Source organism: Delphinus delphis, chromosome 10, assembly GCF_949987515.2.
Source record: "Delphinus delphis chromosome 10, mDelDel1.2, whole genome shotgun sequence".
In the NCBI taxonomy this organism is placed as follows: Eukaryota; Metazoa; Chordata; class Mammalia; order Artiodactyla; family Delphinidae; genus Delphinus; species Delphinus delphis.
This window is the reverse complement of record NC_082692.2, coordinates 33,110,375-33,134,377: the sequence shown is the minus strand read 5'-3', so window position 1 is coordinate 33,134,377 and position 24,003 is coordinate 33,110,375. Positions and strand designations below refer to the sequence as shown.

General features: G+C 48.3%; 1 protein-coding gene across 1 annotated transcript in view; it reads right to left on the bottom strand.

Moving 5' to 3' along the window:
• TRERF1 (transcriptional regulating factor 1) overlaps positions 1–24,003 on the bottom strand; it is a 199,383-nt gene that overhangs the window by 113,003 nt on the left and 62,377 nt on the right. Inside the window, exon 3 of the mRNA XM_060021271.1 lies at positions 4,767–4,849. The gene's annotated coding sequence lies outside the window, so the exon portion shown is untranslated. The remainder of the gene's footprint in view (positions 1–4,766; positions 4,850–24,003) is intronic.

The following is a 24,003-nucleotide window of genomic DNA, read 5'->3' as shown; positions in this document are numbered from 1 at the left end:
ATGAAATTCAACAAATTTACCATTTTTAGGGTTAAATTGTGGAAAAAGAAAAAACTATTGACATGCCTTTCCATTTGAACTATTTAGATACTGCAAAATTTTCTTCCTACCGGTGGGAAATTAAACTAACAATTCTAAGTTAATGACTTGAGAGTAAACAGTTCCTTCTTTTATAAAATGAATTGGGTTTACCAAGACTTGCGTTTAAGTGAATTTCTCCTGTCCCTTTAAATCAAGTAAAGGCATGATTTCAGCGAATTCCTAGGCTTCATGAGAAGCTTCAAAAGAAATACGATTTTTTGCCCTACAGTTGCACATTAACTCCACATCTCCCCAACACCTGTTATGCACAGATGCAGGGAAGCATCCACCCTTAATGTTGTTTTCACGGGTGATATCAGAAAAATCAGAAGAGTGCAATAAATTATTCCTAGAGCTGAATGTTTTCAATGTGAAGATTTTATTCCTTAGTCTGTCTCCTTCCTACTATTTTAGGATCAAGATGGTCCTTTCTTTCTTTTTTTTTTTTTTTGTGGTACACGGGCCTCTCACTGTTGTGGCCTCTCCTGTTGCGGAGCACAGGCTCCGGACGCACAGGCTCAGCGGCCATGGCTCATGGGCCCAGCCGCTCCGCGGCATGTGGGATCTTCCCGGACCGGGGCACGAACCCGTGTCCCTTGCATCGGCAGGCAGACTCTCAACCACTGCGCCACCAGGGAAGCCCCGGTCCTTTCTTTTATAAGAACTGTAGTGATAGATGTTAGGTTTTTAAAAACATCCTTCCTTGGCAAAATGAAAACTTGGTAGCCCTAAGCCAATCCCCCCAATTTTGTTTTGGTAGTTTCTTGGTCCAGACAAACTACATTTGAGAACCACTTGTCTACAGCACCCTCTGAACCAAGGAATTCAGGGTCAGTTGTCCAGTTATCACTAGTTCTCATTTACTTATCACAATTGTGACCAGACAGCCTTGGGGGCAACAAACAACCTACAGAAAATTTAAGTCTAATTTTAGTCAATATTCAGGGGAGTGGGGAATGAAAAATTTTATGGTTTATAAATTTGTGGTCTGTAAGTTCCTGGTCACTCTGGAACTTTATCCTCCATCCACAGGCCCCTCGCTGCACCCTATCCACCCCTTATCCTCAAAGTTATCGCCTCCCAGTTTTGAAATCAGCTTCAGGGTGCTGCGCCCACCTTTGCTCTTCCCACCACTAATCTGGGAACCCCAAATCAAGACACTTCACCCTCCTGGGATTTTGAGAAGTCAGCCCTACGGCACCCAAGGCTTTTGAGAATGATTCACAGCGTTTTGTCAGCTAAAATCCCACTGAAATAAACGCCCAAGGCTAGCTTCTCACTACTGCAGCATCTCACCCAATCCAGGTGATTCTAAAATCCATCCGCCTAGAAAAGCCCCACTGAGGCTGGCTTGGGAAGCCAAAGCTGAGGAGGGTCACTTGCCCCTCCAGAGCCTCCAAACGGATAACAATGGCAAGAAAATCATCTAGGATAAGTCATGACAGGCTTTCAACTATTTGTAAGACTTTTTCAACCAAGAATACATTAATATGTTACCGTAAAGTTAAAATTCCTTATTTTCCAGGGATTATAACTACTTTTAATTGAAAACTGTGTGCTACTTAAATTTTTCTTTATTTAGGTTTTCCCCAAAATGATTTTTTTTTTTTTTTTTGGTACGCGGGCCTCTCACTGTTGTGGCCTCTCCCGTTGCGGAGCACAGGCTCCAGACGCGCAGGCTCAGCAGCCATGGCTCACGGGCCCAGCCGCTCCGCAGCATATGGGATCTTCCCGGACTGGGGCACGAACCCGTGTCCCCTGCATCGGCAGGCGGACTCTCAACCACTGCGCCACCAGGGAAGCCCCCAAAATGAATTTTTAAAAAAAAAAAATTCCAGTAAAAAAAAAAAAATCCATAAACACTAAATATTTTAATATCTTTATTTACCTTGTCTCTAGCTGAGCTAACCAGTGACCTATATTTGTTGTGAAGAGTTAATTTCCTAGAATAAACATGCACATAAACATACAAATGTGACAATATTTTGAGTTATATGAAGCTAATAAAGGTAACATTTATTGGGCCAGCCACTGGGCCACTGGGCACTCTACTTGGATTACCCCAGTTAGTCCTTACAACAGACCTATAAAGCAGGTATTACTCCTATTCCCATTTTATAGATGAGGTTATAAATGAGGAACTTCATTACTGTAATTTAATCTTCAATAACCCAGAATTTGAGTTCAGTGTTTACTCTGGATATAGAAAGGTTGAATAAACATATTAGAAATAAAACAGCATTGTAGAAGGCATAGTTAACCTCCCAGAAGGTCCTACATCTTAAGACATACTGAAAAGCAGATGCTAATTGCAAGTCTTCCAACAGGAACTGCTTGGGAAGGTTCTGTCTGAAACTATACTATGTTAAAGCACTTTAAAATTCAGACTTTCACTAGTTAAGAGTGAGTTTTCTCTCACTGTTACCCCAACAATTAGTCCTAATTAGTAAGGTCTCTATATATGATACAGTACAGTGGATGTCCACTGTCACTCTCCCCATGTCCATTTCCCTCCTCCCTCAACAGTACTCACAGCTCTGCTTCCCCCACCCTGGTGCTTTGAGGAAAGCTACACTCGCCAGTGTAGGGATAGGCCAATCAGGAAAATCTCCCATCCCTGCCAATCAACAAGAAGGCGTTCACCTAGCCAATGTGACTGGCTAAACAATGAGCACATGACTCAGTTCAAGCCAATGAAATGCAGGGTTGGTTTGCTGGGGAGGGGCTTCTGGGAAAGACACTTTCTCAGTCTTTTCAAGAGTTAGGGCAAGGGATGTTTCTTTCTTTCCGGCCAGAGGGATGTGCAACAATAAGCCCAGGAACTTCTGTGGCCATTCTGCCTCCAGGAGAGAGGCCAGCCTGAGGATGGACTGATACCATGGAAGAGCGGCAGAGAGATGGGAAGAAACTGGACTCCTGATGACAAGTTGAGCTGTTGTCTCACATGCACCCTGTAGTCCGTCCCATCCCTGCTTTTTGCTAGTACAAGCCACTTAATTAATTCCCTGTGCTGTGGGAGAACCCCTTTAAGTTCAGTTTTATGATATTCACAACCCCCAAGTAATCCAAACTGATAAATTGGAAATAAGCACTCATCCACAGCTTTTTCCTAGCACTTGCTCAGATTCTGCTTGGTCCTGTTTCAAGTGGTTTTGTGCTGTTTTTCTTGAGAAAATATAATGGGCTTTCAATAAACACTTTCATGAATTCATGAGCGGCCTTGGGCAAGTCACTTGATCTCCTTGGGTCTTTTCAACTATAAGAAGGATGAAGTTTGATTAGAGGGTTTCTGGTGCTCCTTCCAGCCCTCACAGCCAATGGTTCTATGGAGCTGACCCAATATTGCAAAGTTTCACACTCAAACAAACGAAAAACCCTCTTTTGGTCCTAAAGTAGAAACAACCCTTTTAATATATTCCAAGCGATCTGCATCTCTTGGTCGGTCAGATATTTTCCATTTGTGCCCTGATACCCATCCCCGATGTGTCTCCACTCAGCTTGCACCCCTAGAGGTTCTGATCTCTGCACAGCTTCAATATGTTCCCTGCCTCCTGGCTTCTGGCTGAGTATGCCTAATGGGAGGCACCGTCAAGAGACGGGAGAACTGACAGGGAGTTCAATGAGGATATCCATTTTCTTGGCTCTTTCCTGGCCATGTTGCTGTAGGTTGACTGCCTCCTACCAGAGACTGCCTTTCTGTACAGCTTCTGATAAACAATCCCTCCCTCTTCTTTTCAGGCCCAGGTATGGGAACAGCTTCCTGACATTGCTAACCCTGGGATGCTTCAACATCCCGTGCTGGTTTCTCTTAACCCTCCTGATGCCGCTATAAGCAGTTCCTTCAGTAGAGACTCTTGGACTACTCCATTTGAGTGAACCATCTGTTTCCTACTGGAACCCCAAGACACACTGGCTTAAAAATTAAATCAAAATCAGGCACAATAAAAAAGAAACAGAAGCAATCAACTGTGAGTCTCACAGAAGAAACAGGAAAAGTGTGGAACTTGCCAAGAAACAAACCTGCACACACTGAAAGAATCAAATTAGACACCACCATCCTCCTTCCCCACCGTCACTAAGAATTTGTGGGAGTCATCTTTTGCGAGAACAGGGTTTAAAACTGAAAAAAAAAATTCTCTTTATACACAAACCTATTGACCCTCCAGACAGCTTCTGTGTGAGATGTGGCAGAGGAATCATAGCTATGTGACCATTTTCTAGAGGGACAAACTGAGCCTGGAAAGAGAACACAGGGCCAGAACTGACAAAAACATTAGAAATGCCCCAGGGCCAGTTCAAAGGCTCCTCGGTCCAGGAATCTGCCTCTGACAGGCTCTGTGAAGTTTCTCAGAGTGGCCTTCTATACCAATTCTCCAGAGATGTTTAATTCCCACTTATAGAAGCTACCATCCATGAACATCTTTTGGCTCCTTCACTATCTGCAACAACTCTGCAAAGCCAAGAGAGACGAGACAGGATGCCCTCAGCCCCATGCCAAGTGATGCTGAATTCCAATACGTGAAACCACAAGCACTGACCGTTTCCCAGACACCTATGGATGTCCAGGCCCAGAGCAGCCAACCTCCCCTCGGTGGGGCATTTTCCACACCACATGGATCAAAGAAACGATTTTATGACCTCTTCATCATAAAGCATTCAAACACCCAGAATGTCGGAGAAGCTACCTGTTTCACGATTAAGAGGCTTAATCTCTCAGGGTCGTCCTGCTTCCGTGTCTTCCTCTTTCAGCATCCTCCAGAGCCGGGGCCTGTAGGGGTGACCCAGAAAGCACATTCAGGATATCTGGCTTCAACATGGGGACAGATCATATATCAATCAGGGAGGGACTAGACAGGCAGCCAAGGATGGAGCCCTGAAGAACCCAGCAGTGGATGGACCTGCCTGGGAGGAGGGCCCTGAAAAGTCCCTGAGGGTGGAGAGGACTTAGGAGAGAAAGACACTCAATTCCAGTCTTCTAGTCACTCAGGCCCCAAACCAGGAGTCATTAGTCATTGTGACTCCCTGTTTCCTTCACACCCCACGTCCAATCCATCAGCAAATGATGCCCGCTTTATCTGCAAAATGTATCCACCTCCACTGCTACCACTTTGGTCCAAGCAGCTTCTCTCATTAGAATACTGCAATAACCTCCTAGCTGGTCCCCCTACTTCCATCCTTGCCTGTCTATAATCCATGTATCATGCAGGTTGAACTGTGTTATGGGTCAAACTGTGTCTGTCTGCAGTTCCTATGTTGAAGTCCTAACCCCAGGACCTCAGAATATGAACTTATTTGGAAATAGGGTTGAAGCTGATGTAACTAACTATTAAGATGAGCTCACACATCATACATTGAGTAGGGTGGGTCCCTAATCCAATATGACTGGTGTTCTTATAAAAAGGGAAAATTTGGACACAGACACCTACACAAGGAGAGCACCATGTGAAGACTGGACTCACGCTGCCCCAAGCCAAGAAACTACCAGAGCTAAGAGAGAGCTCTGGAACAGACCCTTCCCTAGCACCTTCAGGGGTATCGTGGCCCTGCAGACACCTTGGTCTTGGACTTTTGGCCTCCAGAACTGTGAGATGGTAAATTTTTATTGTTTAAGCCACCATGCTCCCCACACCAGCCTAAAAATCACTCTTCTGCTCAAAACATTCCTATAGCATCTTACATCTCTCAGAGTAAAAGACAAAGTCCTTGAAATGTCCTACACGGCTCCATGACCTGCCCCAGCCTCTTCTCTGACCTCGTCTCCTACTCTGCCCTTCTTCAATTTCCTACAGCCACAATGGCTTCCTCAAGCATCCCAAGCAGGCTCCTGCCTCAGGGCCTTTGCACATGCTCTTCCCTCTGCCTGGAACACTGTTCCACTAGGCTTCCTTCACTTCCTTCAGGTTTCTGCGATAATATCACCTTCTCAGTGAGACCCTCCTGACAACCCCAGCAGCCTTCCCTGTTGTATTTTTCTTTGTAGTGCTCATCACCACCTGACATTTGTTTATATTTTTATCCCTCTTTCCTCACACTAGACTAGGAACTCCCTGAAAGCAGGGACATGGAATTATGGTATGCCCCAGAGCCCAGCACATAGTAGGTGCTTACGTAATAGTGGCTGAGAGATTTATTTGCGGACTGAAAGAAGCCAAGAGAAAAAGTTGCAAGAAGGAGGAAGTTGTCCACGGTGTCAAAAGTAGCGAAGGGTCCAGAAAGATAAGGACCGAAGTGTCCGTTGGGTGTGGTAATATGGAGGCCACAGGTGACCTGAGAGGGGACAGCTCACGTGGAAGCAGGAGCCCCTCACGGCAAACCCACCAGGTCCCTCCCCGGCGCCAGTCACACCTCCCACGGGCAGAAGCCAACCTGAGCAGGCTGCCTCAGCGAAGGAGCAAAACCTGAGGGCAGATTCTTTCCAGGCGTCTCGTGAGGGAAGGAGAAGAGGGAATGAGAAAAAGAGGGGGTGAAGGTTTGAGGAAAGACTACAGCAGAATGACTGGAGTGGGTGACGTCCCAGAAGCTGCACGGGCACCCGGGTGCAGGAGGAAGGTTCCATCTGGCCAGGAAGAGGAGGAGGGGTGTGTCCTCCTCTGAGTGGAAGGAAACCATGCTGGGATGAGCCCCGATGGGGATAACTGCACGAGGTGGGGAGGCGAGAACCTGAGTGAGCTCACTGCTGAGCGAGGGGACCTTGTCAGTAATCAGTGAAGGCAGGAGGTCTCTTGAGTGACGAAGGGAAGACAGGGAGGGGGGCTGGATGAAGTGGGGACCGTGGGAAACATCCTGCAGGGTCAGCCCTGAAACCGAGTACCTCCTCGAATTCTGTGCCCCACGTACCTCCTCACCTTGTGAAGTGCAAACCCTGACGGGAGAGAGAGCCAGCCGCTGGCCAGCATCACTGAGGGCTCAGCTGACACAAGAGGCCGCGGGCTCAGACACACCCAATCCACGTGGCTATGCGTTTCTGGGACAGGACCTTGGCAGCGTGGATTTAGGAGAAGGGTCTTCCTCCAACTGAAGAATTCCAAGAATTCCAATTCCAACAGCTCCATCCCTTTTTGTCAGGGCTGCATCAGTCACCCAGGCCCCCAGATTCAGCCCTTTGAGCCCCTCTGGGTCCTCACTCTCCACTCCCCTGATTCCTCCCAGTCAGTCACAAATCCTGCCTATTACACTTGTGTGCTGGGTGCGACCCAAGCTAAAACTCTCACACACCAGTCCTGTGAGGTGTTCTGAGTGTCTATTTACAGTTGATAAAACTGAGTTTTGATGAAGTCACCTGCTCAAGATCACACAGGTAGCAAGTGGCAGAGCTGGGGTCTGAAATCTTCCATCTCTCTTTCCTCTTGTCCATATTCATGCCACCACCCTGGTCCAAGGCCTCAACGTTTCATTCCTAAAATTCAATGTGATAAATGTCTTCTAACTCACCTCCCAGCATTCCCCTGTTACAGGGCACACATCCGAATGAAGCTTCTTACAACACTGTTTTGTTTTCCTGTTCCAATAAAACTTTATTTACAAAAATAGGCACCAGGCCATAGTTGGCCTGTAAGTCACAGTTTTCCAACCACTGATTTATAGTCTTCATGGAATTACGAAAAATTTTGTCCATTATTTGTTTAAATATTTTTCCCTCTCCCCTTTCTCTCTCACTGGGATTTCAATCACACATACGTTAGACCACTTAATGTTGTCCCCCAAGTTGTCAATGCTATGTTTTTGTTTTAAATATCTCTGTGCTTCTTTTCGGATAGTTTCTGTTGCTATGTCCTCAAGTTGGCGTCTAATCTGCTTTAATCTCATGCAGTGTGTTTTTTATTTCGAATCTTTCAGCTCTAAAAGTTCCATTGGAATCTTCTACTTCTCTTTTACGATCTCCTCTCCTTGTTGAACATGTGGAGTGTATGTATAATAGTTCACAGCACTGTTTTTACCTATCCCCGTCCCATGCAATTGGAAGGGCTCCTTCTTCAATCTTGCTTCCCACACGCACACTCCACTGCACCCCATCCAGAATGCTCCTCTCCTTTCCATGCACCCCTCAAGGCCCAATGCCAGGACATTCCTCCTCACCCCATCCCCATAGCTCCACCCCTCTGAGCGCCCTGCTCCCGCTCCCGCTTGCTGAGCAATCCCTGCTCGTCTGAGTTCACCGCACTTAGCTTCTCGTGGCAAGTGTTCCACTTGCTAAGTTTCCGTGTAGATGGCACACCCCCTGAAGGTAATTAATATATGCGTTGAATGCTTGGAATTGCCCACTGCTCAACACAGAGTCTACAATGGTAAATGTTACTTGATCTACAAAACAATTCTGATGAAACACAGATGATATACTTCTAGAAGTTTTTCAGAAAACACAAAAGAACTGGGATGGTAACTGGAAGGGACACAGGGCCTTCTTGAAGTTTTGGAAGTGTAACTATTCTTCCTTTGCAGAAGCACCCAGAGTCTGACACCCTATAACAGGCACCGTAATAAGAGGGAGGGTGGCTGGATGTAGCTCTCCCTTCCTTCCTGCTCCTACGTACTCAAGGTCTTGGGATCCCTCCTTAGGTACAGGCTTTCACACACAGAGATATCCTATCTTCCTCCCTCTTCAAAGGAAGAGCTTAAAATGTGAGCAGTCCAAGTCTGGCTGAGTGGAGCTCATGGTGACTAGCAGAACGGCAGAAGGAAGAGAAAGGATACTCCATTTCTGGGAAGCTGGGAGTTGGCTCTAACCAACTTTGACTGTCAGCCAGGGACCATACAATTCTGGGATTCTCGGGGTCACAGAGGATGGTTGAGAATGGTGAAAGTCAACAAGGCACTCAAGGGTCATCAAATCACACCCCATGCAGACAGAATGGGCAGCACCTGAATAACAAGGGTCTGGGAGGAATCTATGGAGGGGAAGGTGATGCTGCCCACCAGATGCCCAATAGGAAATCAAGATCTCCCCAAACCAGTGGAACCAAAGGCACAGTGTGGTCCTCGTGACACAGTGGAAATACCAAGACCTCTGGAGTCAAGCCTGGGATCATATCCTGACCTCATCACCCAGTGGCTGTCCAAACTTAGGCCGGTCACTTCCCCTCTCTGAGCCTGGCTCTGCGTGAGCTAATGCGAGGCCTAAATAAAACAAGAGATGTAGGAAAACATCCAGCGCAGTGTCTGGCCTTATATAAGGGGCCCAGTAAGTGTGGCTCCCCTCCCTCCTTCAGATCTCACGACTCTCAACCCTCCTTAAGAGGAACAAGTGCAGAAGCTACAGAGCATTTCCCAGGGGGAAGGTCTGCAAAGAAGGATGGCCAAAGTCAGCTAAAGGGAGGAGGACAAAAGGGCCACCCCATGGCCACAAAGAGAGAAGCATTGGACCTCTGTAAATGCCAGGGTTTCAAAACACACAAAGCTTCAAGCCTCAGACCAGACCCAAACAGGAAGTTTGTGACAAACTTAGAAAACATGCAGGCACAACTGCAGGAGGCTGACACCACTCAGAAAAGATGAAAATGAGCACTCCTGGGGGTGCGAGGCGCGTGGAATAAAAGGAGTATGCTTGGCCGACATTCCAAACACATACAGCTCCTCCCGGTGTCGGGAGCACCTGCCCTGTGCTCCTCTCCTCACCCCACACACGTGGGCCAATCCCATGTGGCTGCCCTGGTTTTCTGGTTTCCACATGGAGCCTGTCAACACCTCCCCACTCTCTGTCCCTCCCCTCCCTCCCCAGGCATCAAGGGCAGCAGACATTTTGAACAGCTCTCAGGGGCCTGGGGGACTCAGGTGTGTGAGATCATTTTTCAGCTGGGAGAACTTAGCACAGAAAGAGGCAGTGATGTGCGGAGATCCCACAGGGCTCTCGACCAATGCCTTGTTGATCCCAGTGTATGTTTCACAAGGCCCCCTGGTGCTCCACAATGGGGTCTCCAGGCTGCCATGTTTTCTCCTCCGAAATCCTGCCTGGGACTAACATTTTCATTTCTACTGTTCACACTGGTATGGGGCACCATAACCTCAGTTCACTTACTTGTGATGGCAGGGAAATACAGACATGCCTAACCTCCATGATTTGTGTCCCCAACTGGAGTGAAAACTAGAAGGTTCCTTCCCCTTTTTTCTTAATCTCCTAGCACGTGTGGACTGAGCCTTGATACCAGGCTGTAATGTTTGGTGGGTGTGCTCCAGAAAATACTTGGTAAATTAATAAACAATATCAATGCCATTTCTACTACCCTACCCCCCCACCAGACTGTGTCCCACTGGTCCTGAACCACCCTCCGCAGGCGGGTTCCCGGTTCCACCCCTCCCAGGTGAACCGCCCAACTGTAAACTCAGTCCCCTGATTATCAGCCTCAGTGCCCGCCCCTCCTCGGCACCTCCGGCAGTGGTTTCCCCACCTCCCCAAGTTAGGTTCCTTTTTAAAAAAATGACTCATTTAGGAAGAGACAAAACCCAAAACTTCAATGGTGAAGATAAAACAGCACTGAGTCTCTTTAAACACCTCCTACTCCATGTAGAATTTAGATCCGATAAAGACTCCCTAAACTGGACCGCCTAATTTGGAACTTTACAGTATACCCAATTCTTCTGGCAAAAAACATTTCCAGTAACGTCTTCTCTGAACTTTTCAGGGTCTTCCTTAAGAATGCAGGTGGCCTCAGGCCTGCAGTCAGTACCTTTTTTAAAATGTGGGAATGAGAAATTAAAGTCCACACTTGCAAGTCCTGGGTCAAAAATTAATTATTTCATGTTTTACTCCATTTATGATTCTGACTTACTGGACAAAGGACATTGACATTATACCACTGGCCTGATGAGAATTATGGGGAGTTTTTTTTGTTTTTTTGTAAAAAGTAAAATTTCTTCATATGTAAGAAGTTTACAACACTTTGTGCACAGTATTTGAAAGGAACAAAACTGTATGATATGATACACAGAATCATAACATTTTAGGGCTCAAACGTGCAATTAGGACGATCCTAATCCAGGGGTTCTCAACGTTGGCTGCATTAAAAAATTCCCAGGCTCCACCCCCAGAGATTTGGATACATTTGGACTGTAGCGGGGTTCTGACATTGGTTTCTTTCTTTTTTTTTAATAAGTTTCCTGGTGATTTTAATGTGCATCCAGGGTTGAGGACCACTGATCTACTGCAGATAAGAAAACGGGGAGGTCTAAACAAATTAAGGTGCAGCCCAAGACCACACAGCCAGACACAAAACCAGAACCAAATGTGACATTTACAACTCGCCGTCCAGATCAACAGTCTCGTTCAGATTTTCAATATTCACTGAATTGTTAAAACCTTATTTATTTATTTATTTTTTTTGCGGTACGCGGGCCTCACTGTTGTGGCCTCTACCGTTGCGGCGCACGGGCTCCGGATGCGCAGGCTCAGCGGCCATAGCTCACGGGCCCAGCCGCTCCGCAGCATGTGGGATCTTCCCGGACCGGGGCACGAACCCACGTCCCCTGCATCGGCAGGCGGACTCTCAACCACTGCGCCACCAGGGAAGCCCTTTTTTTTTTTAACTTGGAGGACCAACACAGAGTTGCCGACTTTTTGTTGTGTCAAGCAAGGGTATTTTTATAAATATCTATCAATTACTGTCACTGCTTCCTGTCAAGTCTCATGTTAATGTGCACACCTGCCACCCTCTCCACCCCAACCCTGCCTAGGAGGTAAGATTGGACCATATCTGGCCCCTGCCCACAGTCTCACTCACCTCTACTCACCCTGCCCCTCACCAACACCCACAGGACAAATCCAAACTAAACCCAGGCCTCCAAAATTCTCCATCTCCCCGTTTCCTGAACGTCCACAATACGGATTTCTGAAAGTCCCTTCCCTGACCACAAACTACTTCCTAGTCCCTCCAAACCCACCCTTGGCCTTTCTCCTAACCAACACATGACACCTAATATTTGTACAAGTCACAGCATCCAATATTTACAATTTGTTCTTCCACACACATGATCCCTTCCAAATTTCTCCCTAATCAAAGATGTACAGGAAACTTTTTTTAATTGGAGTATAGTTGCTGTACAATATTATATAAGTTACAGGTGTGAAATATAGTGATTCACAATCTTTAAAGGTTATACTCCATTTATAGTTATCATAAAATATTGGCTATATCCCCTGTGTTGTACAATATATCCTTGCAGCTTATTTTATACCTAGTAGAGTGTACCTCTTACTCCCCTACCCCTATCTTGCCCATCCCACCTTCCTTCTCCTCACTGGTAACCGCTAGTTTGTTGTTATCTGTACATCTGCTTCCTTTTTGTTATATTCACTAGCTTGTTATATGTTTTTAGATTCTACATATAAGTGATATCATACAGTATTTGTCTTTGTCTGACTTACTTCACTGAGCATAATGCCTTCCAAGATTTACTGGAAACTTCTAAAGAGGGCTACCTCTGAGGAGTAGAATTAGGGGATGGGGTGAGGAGGTGGGAAGGAGGGGTTCTCTTTATACCCTTCAGTTTGAGTTTTGGGCAAGCATATATTTTTTAAATGGGACAAAAATCACACATACAGGGACGTCCCTGGTGACACAGTGGTTAAGAATCCGCCTGCCAATGCAGGGGACACGGGTTTGATCCCTGGTCCGGGAAGATGCCACATGCCACAGAGCAACTAAGCCCGTGTGCCACAACTACTGAGCCCACACACCGCAACTACTGAAGCCCCTGTGCCTAGAACCTGTGCTCCGCAACAAGAGAAGCCACCGCAATGAGAAGCCCGCGCACTGCAACGAAGAGCAGCCCCCGCTCGCCAGAACTAGACAGAAAGCCTGCGCGCAGCGATGAAGACCCAGCTCAGCCAAAAATAAATAAATCAAAAAAAAATCACACATAATAAAACAAGGCAGGTTACAAAATACACCTACGGTTTGTTTCCACTTTGTAAAATACAGAAAATTGGTGGGGAAGTCTCCATACCCAAGTTTTCAATGTAAATGATATCTAGGTGGTGGGATTACGGGTGAGGTTAATTTCACTTCCCTTTCCTCTTTGCTTATCTTTATTATGTTTTATTTATGTAATAAAGGAATAACGAAAGTTTTAAAACCTGAACCAAAGCATTATCTGCTCTCTGAAACGTACACAGTATCAGGAAGCCAAGGCATCAGAGCAGGACCCAGTCTGGTGTGCAGAAACACCTCCTTTTCTGTAAAATGCAAGATTTCTCCCCAGTCAGGCCCTGGCTTCTGCAGCCTGCCCAAGGGTCGAATCTACCACTACAACTGACCCTAGCCATACACCCAGGCCCTGGCAGTTCCCAAGAATAGATGTAGAAAAGATGCCCTAGCACAGCAGTCAAGTCCCTTATGGGACCCATCTGGCCTCGTCAGCTTCATCTCCTACTGCTCCCTGAGTCTGAGCCACATGGAGCAGTTGTCCTCTCCTGAGTGTCCCCTCTGGTCCCCCCTGCCTGTAAGTTTCTACCCAGGCTGTGTCACCCACCCCTACTTGTTTCCTTCCTGAGTCTCTGCCAAAGGCAAGCAGCCACGCCTACTCCAAGCAACATTCAAACCCACAACTTGAAGATCAGGAGCCCAGAAACTCTTGCAATGGAGCGTAAACCGTGGAATTCTCCACAGTCCCCACTGCTCCCCAAGCCTAACGAGGCAAAGCAGAGGGGTGAGGGCGTCTTCCAGGCAGCAAGAACCACAAGCTCAAAGGCCCGGAGCTCGTAGGGTGTGTGATGAGTTCGGGGGAGGAAAAGGCATTTGGGATGTCTGGAGCAGCTCCTAGCACATCCAAGGCTCAGCAGAAAGAAAAATCCAGAGACACTTAGCAAAATTTACAAGGGCCAGCACAGAGAGGCCCAAAAGCGAAGGGTTCTCAGCCTCTCATCTGCTACTCATCCTTCCAACTGCTTCCCCACAATTCACAATTGAAAGCCCTTCCAGTGTCTAGTTGGGTCGAGGCCAATAGGAGTGGGTGGAAAAATGGGAATAGAGAAAAAAGAAATGAGATTAAGCAACACCACACTGAGAGAGGCTGAGGTCCTCCCTGTGCAACACCACGTGGCCTTGGGTGATGCTTGAGGGGTGCGGGGACACAGTGCATAGCCCTGTCCTTGATGTCAGCCCCAAAGGTGAAGGACGTTTGCCAATTATCCAAACTTCCGGGACCCTCCAGAGACATTTCAAAAGAACTGTGAGACTTCAAAACTGCCGAGACACAGACTGGCCATGCTCCACTCTGATGCCTCTGTGGCCTGCGTGAGGCCCTTGGGGAAATCCTCCAGGAGGCCATTGGACTAGCATCACCTCCTGTCCTGTAAGAAGGTAGCCTGCGACAATTCTTTTTTCTTTTTTTTAAAATTTATTTATTTTATTTATTTATTTTTGGCTGTGTTGGGTCTTCGTTGCTGTGTGCGGGCTTTCTCTAGCTGAGGCGAGCAGGGGCTACTCTTCGTTGCAGTGCGTGGGCTTCTCATTGTGGTGGCTTCTCTTGTTGCGGAGCACAGGCTCTAGGCGCGCGGGCTTCAGTAGCTGTGGCGCACGGGCTCGGTAGTTGTTGCTTGTGGGGCTTAGTTGCTCCGCGGCATGTGGGATCTTCCCAGACCTGGGCTCGAACCCGTGTCCCCTGCATTGGCAGGCGGATTCTCTTTTTTTTTTTTTTTAACATCTTTATTGGAGGATAATTGCTTTACAATGGTGTGCTAGTTTCTGCTTTATAACAAAGTGAATTAGTTATACATATACATATATCCCCATATCTCTTCCCTCTTGCATCTCCCTCCCTCCCACCCTCCGGCAGGCGGATTCTTGACCACTGCGCCACCAGGGAAGCCCGCCTGCGACAATTCTGGCTCCTCACACGTCCACCTCCATTGGGCTCGACCACCCGGCTGATGACGCGTGCATCTGACCGGGAGAGATATATAGCTCTGTGAAAGCACCGTGCTTGTTTCAGGCAGGGCTACATGCCCATCATCTCTCCTGCAGACACTCAAAGAGACCATATGCTCCTGCGACCTCATCTCTAGCTTATTCTCTTTCCTTTTAAAAAACCCTCCCTATTGGCTCTCAGTGGGCATTTACTAACCAAGTAGAAAACCAATCCTCCAATCCATCATCTCCTATCACGTGGCCCTTCTCCCAGGGCTACAGCCCTCCCTGGGCTCCGCGGCAGCTCCCTCTGAAGAAGTTCCCTCAGGCTCTGGTGTGGTAATGGCATCTCCCCTGTGTTGTTGGTCCATAGGCACCATCGCTGTTGGTTCCCTGAACCCTGGAATAATTACTGAAGTCTCTTCAATTAAAACTTTGGAGTGAGGGAAGAGTTCCAAGAAAACTCAGGACCTAAGATCTGTACGGAAGAAAGTTGGAGTCTTCGTGGAGACTGAGGAGATGTACACACTCAGAACAGCCGATAACACACCCTGAGGGCACGGTGGGCAGTCCCCTGCCACTGCCTGTGACGGGGAGGCCTGGGGGCTGAAATGGCTGGAGAAGGGCTCACGGAGGAAGTGAGATCTGAGTTGGGTCTCGAAAATGGATTCAATTGGGTCAAGTGCAGAGGAAGTGGGAAGACCATCCCAGGCAGTGGGACCAGCACATGCGTGGCACTGACCACAGGGTGGGTAGGGCCCCCCTGCGGAGGAAGGAGAACCAGAGGCAGTGGGGGGTACACGTACGCATTCAGGAGTCAGACAGAATCACTCTGAGCCCACCTGTGCCTCTTGTTAGCTGTGCAACTCCGACGGGGCAACTTACTGACTCTCTCAGTACCGGGATGAAGATGAGGATAATACTGGTACCTACCTGCTGGGGCTATTGTGAAGACTAAACTAGAGGAGGCACGGAAAATGCTTAGGATGCTGGGTGCCTGCCGTCGATTAATGTTATCTGCTACTCTTGCTACAGTCAAAACTACCCAGTGCCCATCCTGCTGATGCAGACAGCATACTTTCTTCTTTAACCTAAGAAATGCAAGAGCCAGCAGGGCACTGGAATGCCCAGGCGGCCAGGGGGTGGTGGGTATTCTCAACCACACACACACACACACACACACACACACACACACACACACAGTGGCACACACAGTTCTCTGCCCTTATTGGACCACCTACTGCAGCAACTGGGCTCCCTAAGCTTCCAGCTGGAGTGGGCAAAGGGAAAGCATTTATTCCCCTCTTCCTTCTGTTTCACCACAATTCGGTGGCAGTTGTGTCCCTTCAGCATCATGGCTATCGTCAGGGGCCCCATCTCCCCAACTCTGGAGCTCCGCCCTCCTGACCAAGGGGAGGGCACAGCTTCCCACTGTTGCCAACCCCGGCGGTGCCTCCCTTTGGTTTCCCTAACCCTGACCACACTTCTCTAAATACCTCCCCCTCACTAAAGTGTCCCCAGTAAACCCTTCGCATGTGCCAGCCATCTCATGCTGGGACCCTAACGGAGAGAGCCAAGGCCGCATCCATCCACCAGATGCACGGGGTGGAAAGGGCAGCCCTGTCTTACTCTCACTCCCTTCCTCCTCTCAGAGGCAGGGTATGAATGGCAGTGTTTAAGACAGAAGCACCAGTGTGTTTTTCCTATGAGTGATCATTTGGGACTTTAACATCCCTAGGAATCTGGGGAAAACCCAAAAGGCTCAGGGAAAAGCAACTCTCCCAGCCCAGGCAGGGCATATTCAAAAGCCCTGTGCTCCTCCAAACCCACCAACCAAGTGGCAGAATCTAGATGAGTGCCTGGCACACAGTAGACACGATAAATATTTGTTCATGCAGGTCCTTCGGCTAAGGATGGAAGCCTGAAATCCAAGAGCTCTTTCAGGAAAGGATACTCCACGGAAGCAGCTCCTCCACCGGTGGCTCCTGAGATGCCCTGAGCTCATGACGTGAGGCTCTGAGGTGCCCCCATCTCCAGCCCTTCGTATCACAAATGCTCTTTTCTTGTCTCTTATCAAGTCATTCCTGAGGCTTATAATTTCCTCAGCACCTCCCTCTCCGATTTCATTGTTCCCCATTTCCCCACAGGGCCAAACACAGTCTTGGTTTAGTGAAATCCAGAAGCATTTATTAAGTGCTTACTGTATACAAGTACCATATCAGGCACTGAAGATCCCAATATGATTAAGATAAAGGTCTCAGGAATCCAAGAGCCGCAGAAAATACGAAGGAAGGGGGCTTAACACTGACTAACGGGGATTCTAAGAAGGATTGAACTTGGACCACATTAGGTCTTGGAGGACGGGGCTGTGACCGTAGGGAAGGTGGGGGAAGGCAGCAGGAGATGTAAAGAGGGAAGTGGGGGTGGAGGGGCACTGGGTAAGGACAAGTAGTGCTGAATTGTCAGGGACAAGAGCAGAAAAGAGCCAGGCAAAGGGTCTGTCTCAAATCGGACCCACCTGATTCAAGAACCAAGCACATCCACAGAGCAGAAATGAAACCTGACCGGAAGGGTGTTTCCTCCCAGCAGCCCCCCAAAGTCAAAATGCCCCCCTCTCTGGAAAAATGTTGGAGGAATTCTGGGTGGGTCTGGGCAAAGATGATCGTCCTGAAGGGATGCTTCTAAGCCTGCCACTCCCCACCAGCCTGGCCCTGCCCTGGGGTCAGCCGGATGCATGGGTGGAAAGGGAACCTGCCACCCCGGAGCTCCAGAACCACCGAGAGCACTCCACCCTGTGAAAAATAATAACCTTTCACACACACCTGCTCTTACTTGGAATTCTAAAATTAAACGTTTGTTCTTCTCACCTAAAAGCTTTCTCCCTTTAGAAGCTAATATGCAAATGCCTCGGGAGAGCAGCCACATATCTGCTCAGCATGAATACTTCCAGAAGATCTTTCCTGGAAAACGGGCTTTGCGGGAGGGATGCTGGAAAGATTATCTGTGACCAAGGGTGAGGCAGGAAGAAAAGGGATGGGGTTCGTGGAAGGAGAGAACGGCCGCTCCTGCACTGAATCAGCTACATCCACCAAGGGCAGAGGGGTAGAGAGTTAAATGCTGAGCCCCCGAAAGACCTTTTTTTTCCTTCTAGTTTTAAAAAATTGAGGTATAGTTCACAAACCATAACATTTACCCTTTAAGCGGACCAATTCGGTGTTTCTTAGCACATTCACCAAGTTGTATTCCCATCACTGCCACCTCATTTCGGAATATGTTCATCATCCTCCCAAAAAACCATATCCGTTAGCAGTCAGTCCTTCTCCTCTTCCCTTGGCAACCAATTTCTATCTTATGGACTTGCCCACTCTGGATAATTCACATAAACGGAACCATACAGTATGTGGCCTTTTGTGTCTGGCTTCTTTCACTTAACATAACGTTTTCAGAGTTCATCCATGTTGTAGCATGTGTCAGTACTTCATACCCTTTTATGGCTGAATAATATTCCAATGTAGAGATAAACCACATTTTGTTCATCCATCAAAAGACTTTTTAAAAGGCAAACAAATGGTGCTCCTACAAGAAAGGAGCCCCCGATATCCTCGGGGCTGCTTGGGCAATGCAACCACTTGTAAACCATCCTTCTCTGCGCCTCCCATCAGCACCCACGGACACTGTCCAAACCCTCCCCACTGGGCTGGCATGATTTTCCAAACACACAGTGGCTCAGGACAGCAGCCCTGAATCAGACAGGCCATGACAGAAACAACTCAAATTCCTTCTGAGGGAATTTATAATGACTCTTAAAATGTGTTTTATAAGTCTCCATGGCCCTGGTAATGGAAGATGGGAGAGCAGAGCCAGCTTCACAGGGAAACAGGGCCCCCCAGCTTGGTTTAATGCTCTGTTGTCCCCATCTTGAAATTCTTAGTAATTTTTAAACAAGGGGCCCCCCATTTCCATTTTGCACTGGGCCCAGCAAATGTAGCTGGTCCTGGGCAAGGGGCAAGGGTTTGGGACGGGGCTGGAACTCAGACAATCTTCCCAAGCAGATCGCTGCATAACAAACAGCTCACTGAGTCGGGCTGGGGGGCGGGGGGTGGGGTCTGCAGATAAGTGGGGAGAGGGGCCAGGTCTATAGCGATGCTGAAAACCCAGCTTCCAAACTGCCCAAAACCACGTCTTCCTACCTTGAGGCCTGAACAGTTGGCTGATAAGGCCTCCCTGGAACAGCCAGACTAGTTGAAAGTAAATGTGATAAGTCAACGTGATACAGGCTCAGACTGTAAAGCCGGGGAGACTCAAACTGAAACTTGTTTGATCTTGTAATCACTTACAGGTTAAGACCAAGAAGAAAAAAGGAAAAAAACCCCATACTTACTAAAGTAACCGGCACTGAGAAAATTTTTTAAACATTTACTTTTCTTAAAAAACTGTCACCTTCATTTCCAGCATATCAAGGAAGCCATGGTTTCACCAAGTATCTGGTATTTGATCCAAAGACAGCAATGAACTTAAATGCAGCCATCTATGCTGATGTCAGTAACTAGAAGGGACCATGGGGACCACATACACATGGATCCCCAGGAGCCTTAAACACATCCCTCCCGCCCCCCACCCAGGGTTGTGGTCCAAGTCTCATTTTATAGATGAGGAAGCTAGGCTGTGAGAGGGGAAGTAAGCCACCAAGGCCACCCACAAAAAGGGGCAGGACCAGAACCCGGGAGCTTGCAGCTTCCCCTTCCTATGTCCCAATTTCATATACAGGGTGTATGCCCCCCACACCCGATTTTCTCCTGGATCCTCAACTCAAATCTTCCAGTGCTTGTCTTTGTCCCTCAGAAGAGGGAGTCTGGTCGTGCAGATAAACGTAAGATTTATACACCCTAAAGAAGAAGATACAGTTTCTTTCCACCAGTGCAATCTCTAGCCCATCACTTGGCGAAGGGCCAGAGAGCTCCGATGCAGCATTCAGAGCCTTTCCACATCCAGGACATTCATAAAACACTCTTTTTCTGGGAAGATGAAGTTTAACCTAGTTTTTTGCAGTTATAGGTACAAGGATCACGCAGGGTGGATGGAGCTTGGGGGCAGACAGGAAATGCCGCCAGCCTACCACACCACACAGAAAGGTCCAGATGGCCATTGGAAAGTGATGGATTGCTGCCACCCCAATACATATTACCCTTTTTCTAAATCGAAAACTAATCCAAGGACTTCCCTGGTGGTGCAGTGGTCAAGAATCTGCCTGCCAATGCAGGGGACACGGGTTTGAGCCCTGGTCTGGGAAGATCCCACATGCCACGGAGCAACTAAGCCCGCGAGCCACAACTACTGAGCCTGCGTGCCACAACTACTGAAGCCCGCACGCCTAAAGCCCGTGCTCCGCAACAAGAGAAGCCACCACAATGAGAAGCCCGCGCCCCGCAACGAAGAGCAGCCCCCGCTCACCGCAACTAGAGAAAGCCAGCGTGCAGCAACGAAGAACCAACGCAGCCAAAAAAAAAAAAAAAAAATTAATAAATTTTTAAAAAAAGAAAGAAAAAAAAAAAAAAGAAAGACAACTAACCCAATCTAACCATCCTTAACACAAAGTGCCTGGATTTCAATTTGTGTTTCATCCTCCACCCGCCCCCCACCCCCACCTTTACTCTTCTTTTCTTTCCTTGAACAAATAGATACTGAGCACTTACTACGTGCCAGGCACGTTCTGGTTGCTGGGGACACAGCAGCAAACAAAACAGACCATGTTTTGGTGTTTGTATTCTAAAGGGAGGAAACTAAGAGTTAATAAGTAAATGAATATATACCATGTAAGATGGTGACAAATGCTCTGGAGAAAAGATAAAGCAGGATAAGAGGGATAGAGAAGGGCAGAGAAGGAGAGCATTTTATCTAGGATGGCCAGGTAAGGACTCTCTGAAAAAGGTGAAGGAGTGAGCCACACAGATATCTAAGGGAGGATATTCCAGGCAAAAGGATCAGCAAGTGCAAAGGCCCTGACGTAGGAATGTCCTAGTGTATTCAAGGAACAACCAGAAGTCTAGAGTGGCATGAATGAGGAAGAAAGTGGCAGGTTACATAGGTAAGGGGTGGGGAGCCTGACCTGGCTGGCCCTGAAGCCACGATAAGGCCTTTGGTTTTTAACTCCAAGCGGGATGGGAGCATACAGGGCTCTGAGCAGAGGAATCACTGACCTGCCATAAGGTTTAGCAGGACTTGCCTGAAACTATTGTTACTAGGCCTGTGTTGGGGACCAGATTCAGGAACCAGGCCATAAGCCCAGTGTAGCTACTAAGCAGCACTGAGAAAAACACTTCCCTTCTGGCCTCCACATTCTCCTCTGTGAAATGTGAAGGTAAGACTAGATGATGTCTTGGGAATTCCCTGGCGGTCCAGTGGTTAGGACTCAGCGCTTTCACTTCCGGGGCCCGGGTTCGATCCCTAGTCGGGGAACTAAGATCTCGCATGCCATGCGGTGAATACAAATTTAAAAAAAAAATTTTTTTTAATTAGAAAAAGAAGACTACATGATGCCTAATGATATTTCTTTCTACAATATTCTTATTTTCTGACCCTAAGATGGATTGCTCAAAGGGTCTAAAAGTCTCACCCTCTGACTCGGGAGAAGGCATAGAACAGCAGCCCAGTTTTAGAAGTCCCCAATCACTCCCCACTGCCTCCCCCGCCCCGAAACAAATTCTCGCCCTGCGAGAGGCACGGCTCACTAGGGAGAAAGGTCCAGCCCAGGAAGCAGCCACGTCAGCAACGTCCTCTAAAGATTACGAAGGGTGACCACTAAAGATAGCACAGCCCCACACAATGTTTCAGGGGGGTGCTCCGCCAGCAGAGGCCGGGGAAAGTGGCTTCTGCAGTCAAATCAAAGGCCGCTGCTGAATCTGCTTCCACCCCAGGCTGCCGAAGTCTCTCCTATCTCCCCCACTTCCATCGTGCGTAAGAAAGAAAGTTATAGAGTTAAGACCTGCTCCATCCTATCCGTTTCCTTGAGAGTTCTGTCTGTCTCACATCATCAGACTGAAGGTCTTGAAAGCAAGACTCAGGTCTCCTCCATTGGGCTGAATTAGCAGACTTGGTCTCTCCCGCATCAGACTGAGAGCTCGCCTAGAATACCAACAACTTCACCCATCAATCGGACTGTGAATTCATCCTATGTCTCCTCCCTCAGCCTGGGGGTCCCATGAGAGCTGAGGCTCTATCTCCCCCAACAGATTGGGAGCACCTGATGTGAGGGGCTGTACCACCCCCATTGGATGGAAGCTCCTTGGAGACAGGGTTTACCTGCTCCTTTCCCTCACTGCATCCCATGAGGCTTCTGTATATTTAGTGATGTCTTAAAACAAGGTGCTGACTGAAGCCCTCAAGTTAAACCACCCACCCAGGGATGAGACCCTTGTGATCCCCGGCCATTAAATGATCCGTGAAAACTATCTGAATATGGACCTCCACATTGAATGAAAAGAAAACAAAATTAAAAGTTGGCTTCACCCAAACAACTTTTGGGTAGACTGTTTATAGGTTCCGGCCAAAGGCTGTCCCCATTTTATAAATAACCCTTTCTGGTGACGGTGGTGGAGGCCAAGCTGAAATGCCCCTTGGGGACTGAGGGCAGGGAGCCCACCAGCCCAGGCCTGACCAAAGCCAAGTCCTATGTGGGAGGGTGGCCCATGGCCCAGATATGACCGTCCCCTCACCTTCCAACTTGGGCTTTTCCAAGGCAGTCACACCAAATGATGTGGTGGGAAATGGGAAACCGGAATCAGGAGAGTGGGATGAAGAGGAGACCCATCTCAGAGAGGCAGGCCCAGGGGAGATGGAGGAGATCAGGGTGGGTGGGCGGAGCTGGGGACAGACAGTACAGGGCTGGTGCCCCCTGGGGGAAGCAGAGGCCACCCCAGACTCGGGGAAGGGCACTTCCGTACATGGAGACTCAGGGAAGCCCCCAGGCTCCCCCTGGAATCTAGAATGCTGGCTCATCTCAGCAAAGGGTTTCCACAGAACTGCAGAGGAGGGGCAAGAAAGCTGGAACTTCCTCGGGCTGAAACGATCGCTAGCACTTACAAGCACTGTGCTAAGTACTTTCCATATACTAACTCAGTTAATCTTCATAACTAGGCTAATACTACTCCCCTTTTACAGAGGTGGTGACTGAGGCCTGCCCAAAGTTATGCATAGGTGAGGAATAAAGATTTCAACTGGGTAGTCTGGCTCCCCACCCCACGATCTCAGCCACCTCCGTCTCTGAAAACAAAAAAAGGGGAAAATCCAAGGGTATTTCTGCTGCTTCCTCTGAACCTCTGGGGTTGAAGGCCACCCACAGCAGGCACCCTGCTTGGGAGACGGGGGTGCTGGAGACTCAAGCAGAGACCAGCGGGGTCCCAGCACCGTCTTCCCACTGTGCTCAGAGCCTGGACACCCAGAAAATGCCACCCTGCTGGGGCACTGTTGGCCCTCTCCTTTCGGGAGTCTCAGGTTAAGAAAATCCTACCCTTTCTGTATCTAGTGTGTGCACAGGGCAAAGAGCGAAAGCAGTAAGGAGGGGCAGGCGGCAGTGACAGGTCCCTGCTCCCACTGGAAGCCCACAGGGGACCCCCAGACTCAGCAAACATAGGATAGACTTCCTTTAAAACAGTACGCTAGTTATGTTTCCAAATAAAATTCTCAGTATATTTTTCTTCAACCTCCACACCTTTTCAGGTGAAGTTCATCTAACTGTAATAAATCAGTGAGTTCAACTGTGACATTACAGAGTGTCCAAACTGTCTGAAAACTGAAGGAAATAGTGGATCTGTTGTGCTTCCCACCCCCCCCCCACCGCCCAGATTAACAACTGGACCCCATTGCTTTATATAAGGGTTTTTCATGTATTGACACTTGGCATTTGGGGCTGAAAATTCTTTATTGTGGGGCTGTCCTGCGCGTTGTAGGACGTTTAGCAGCATCCCTGGCTGCTACTCACCAGACGCCAGTGACATTCTCCTTCCCCTCCCCTGTGAATGTGACAACCAAAGATGTCTCCGGGCTTTGCCAAATGCCCTGGAGCTGGGGGGGGGGGGGGGGCTCACTC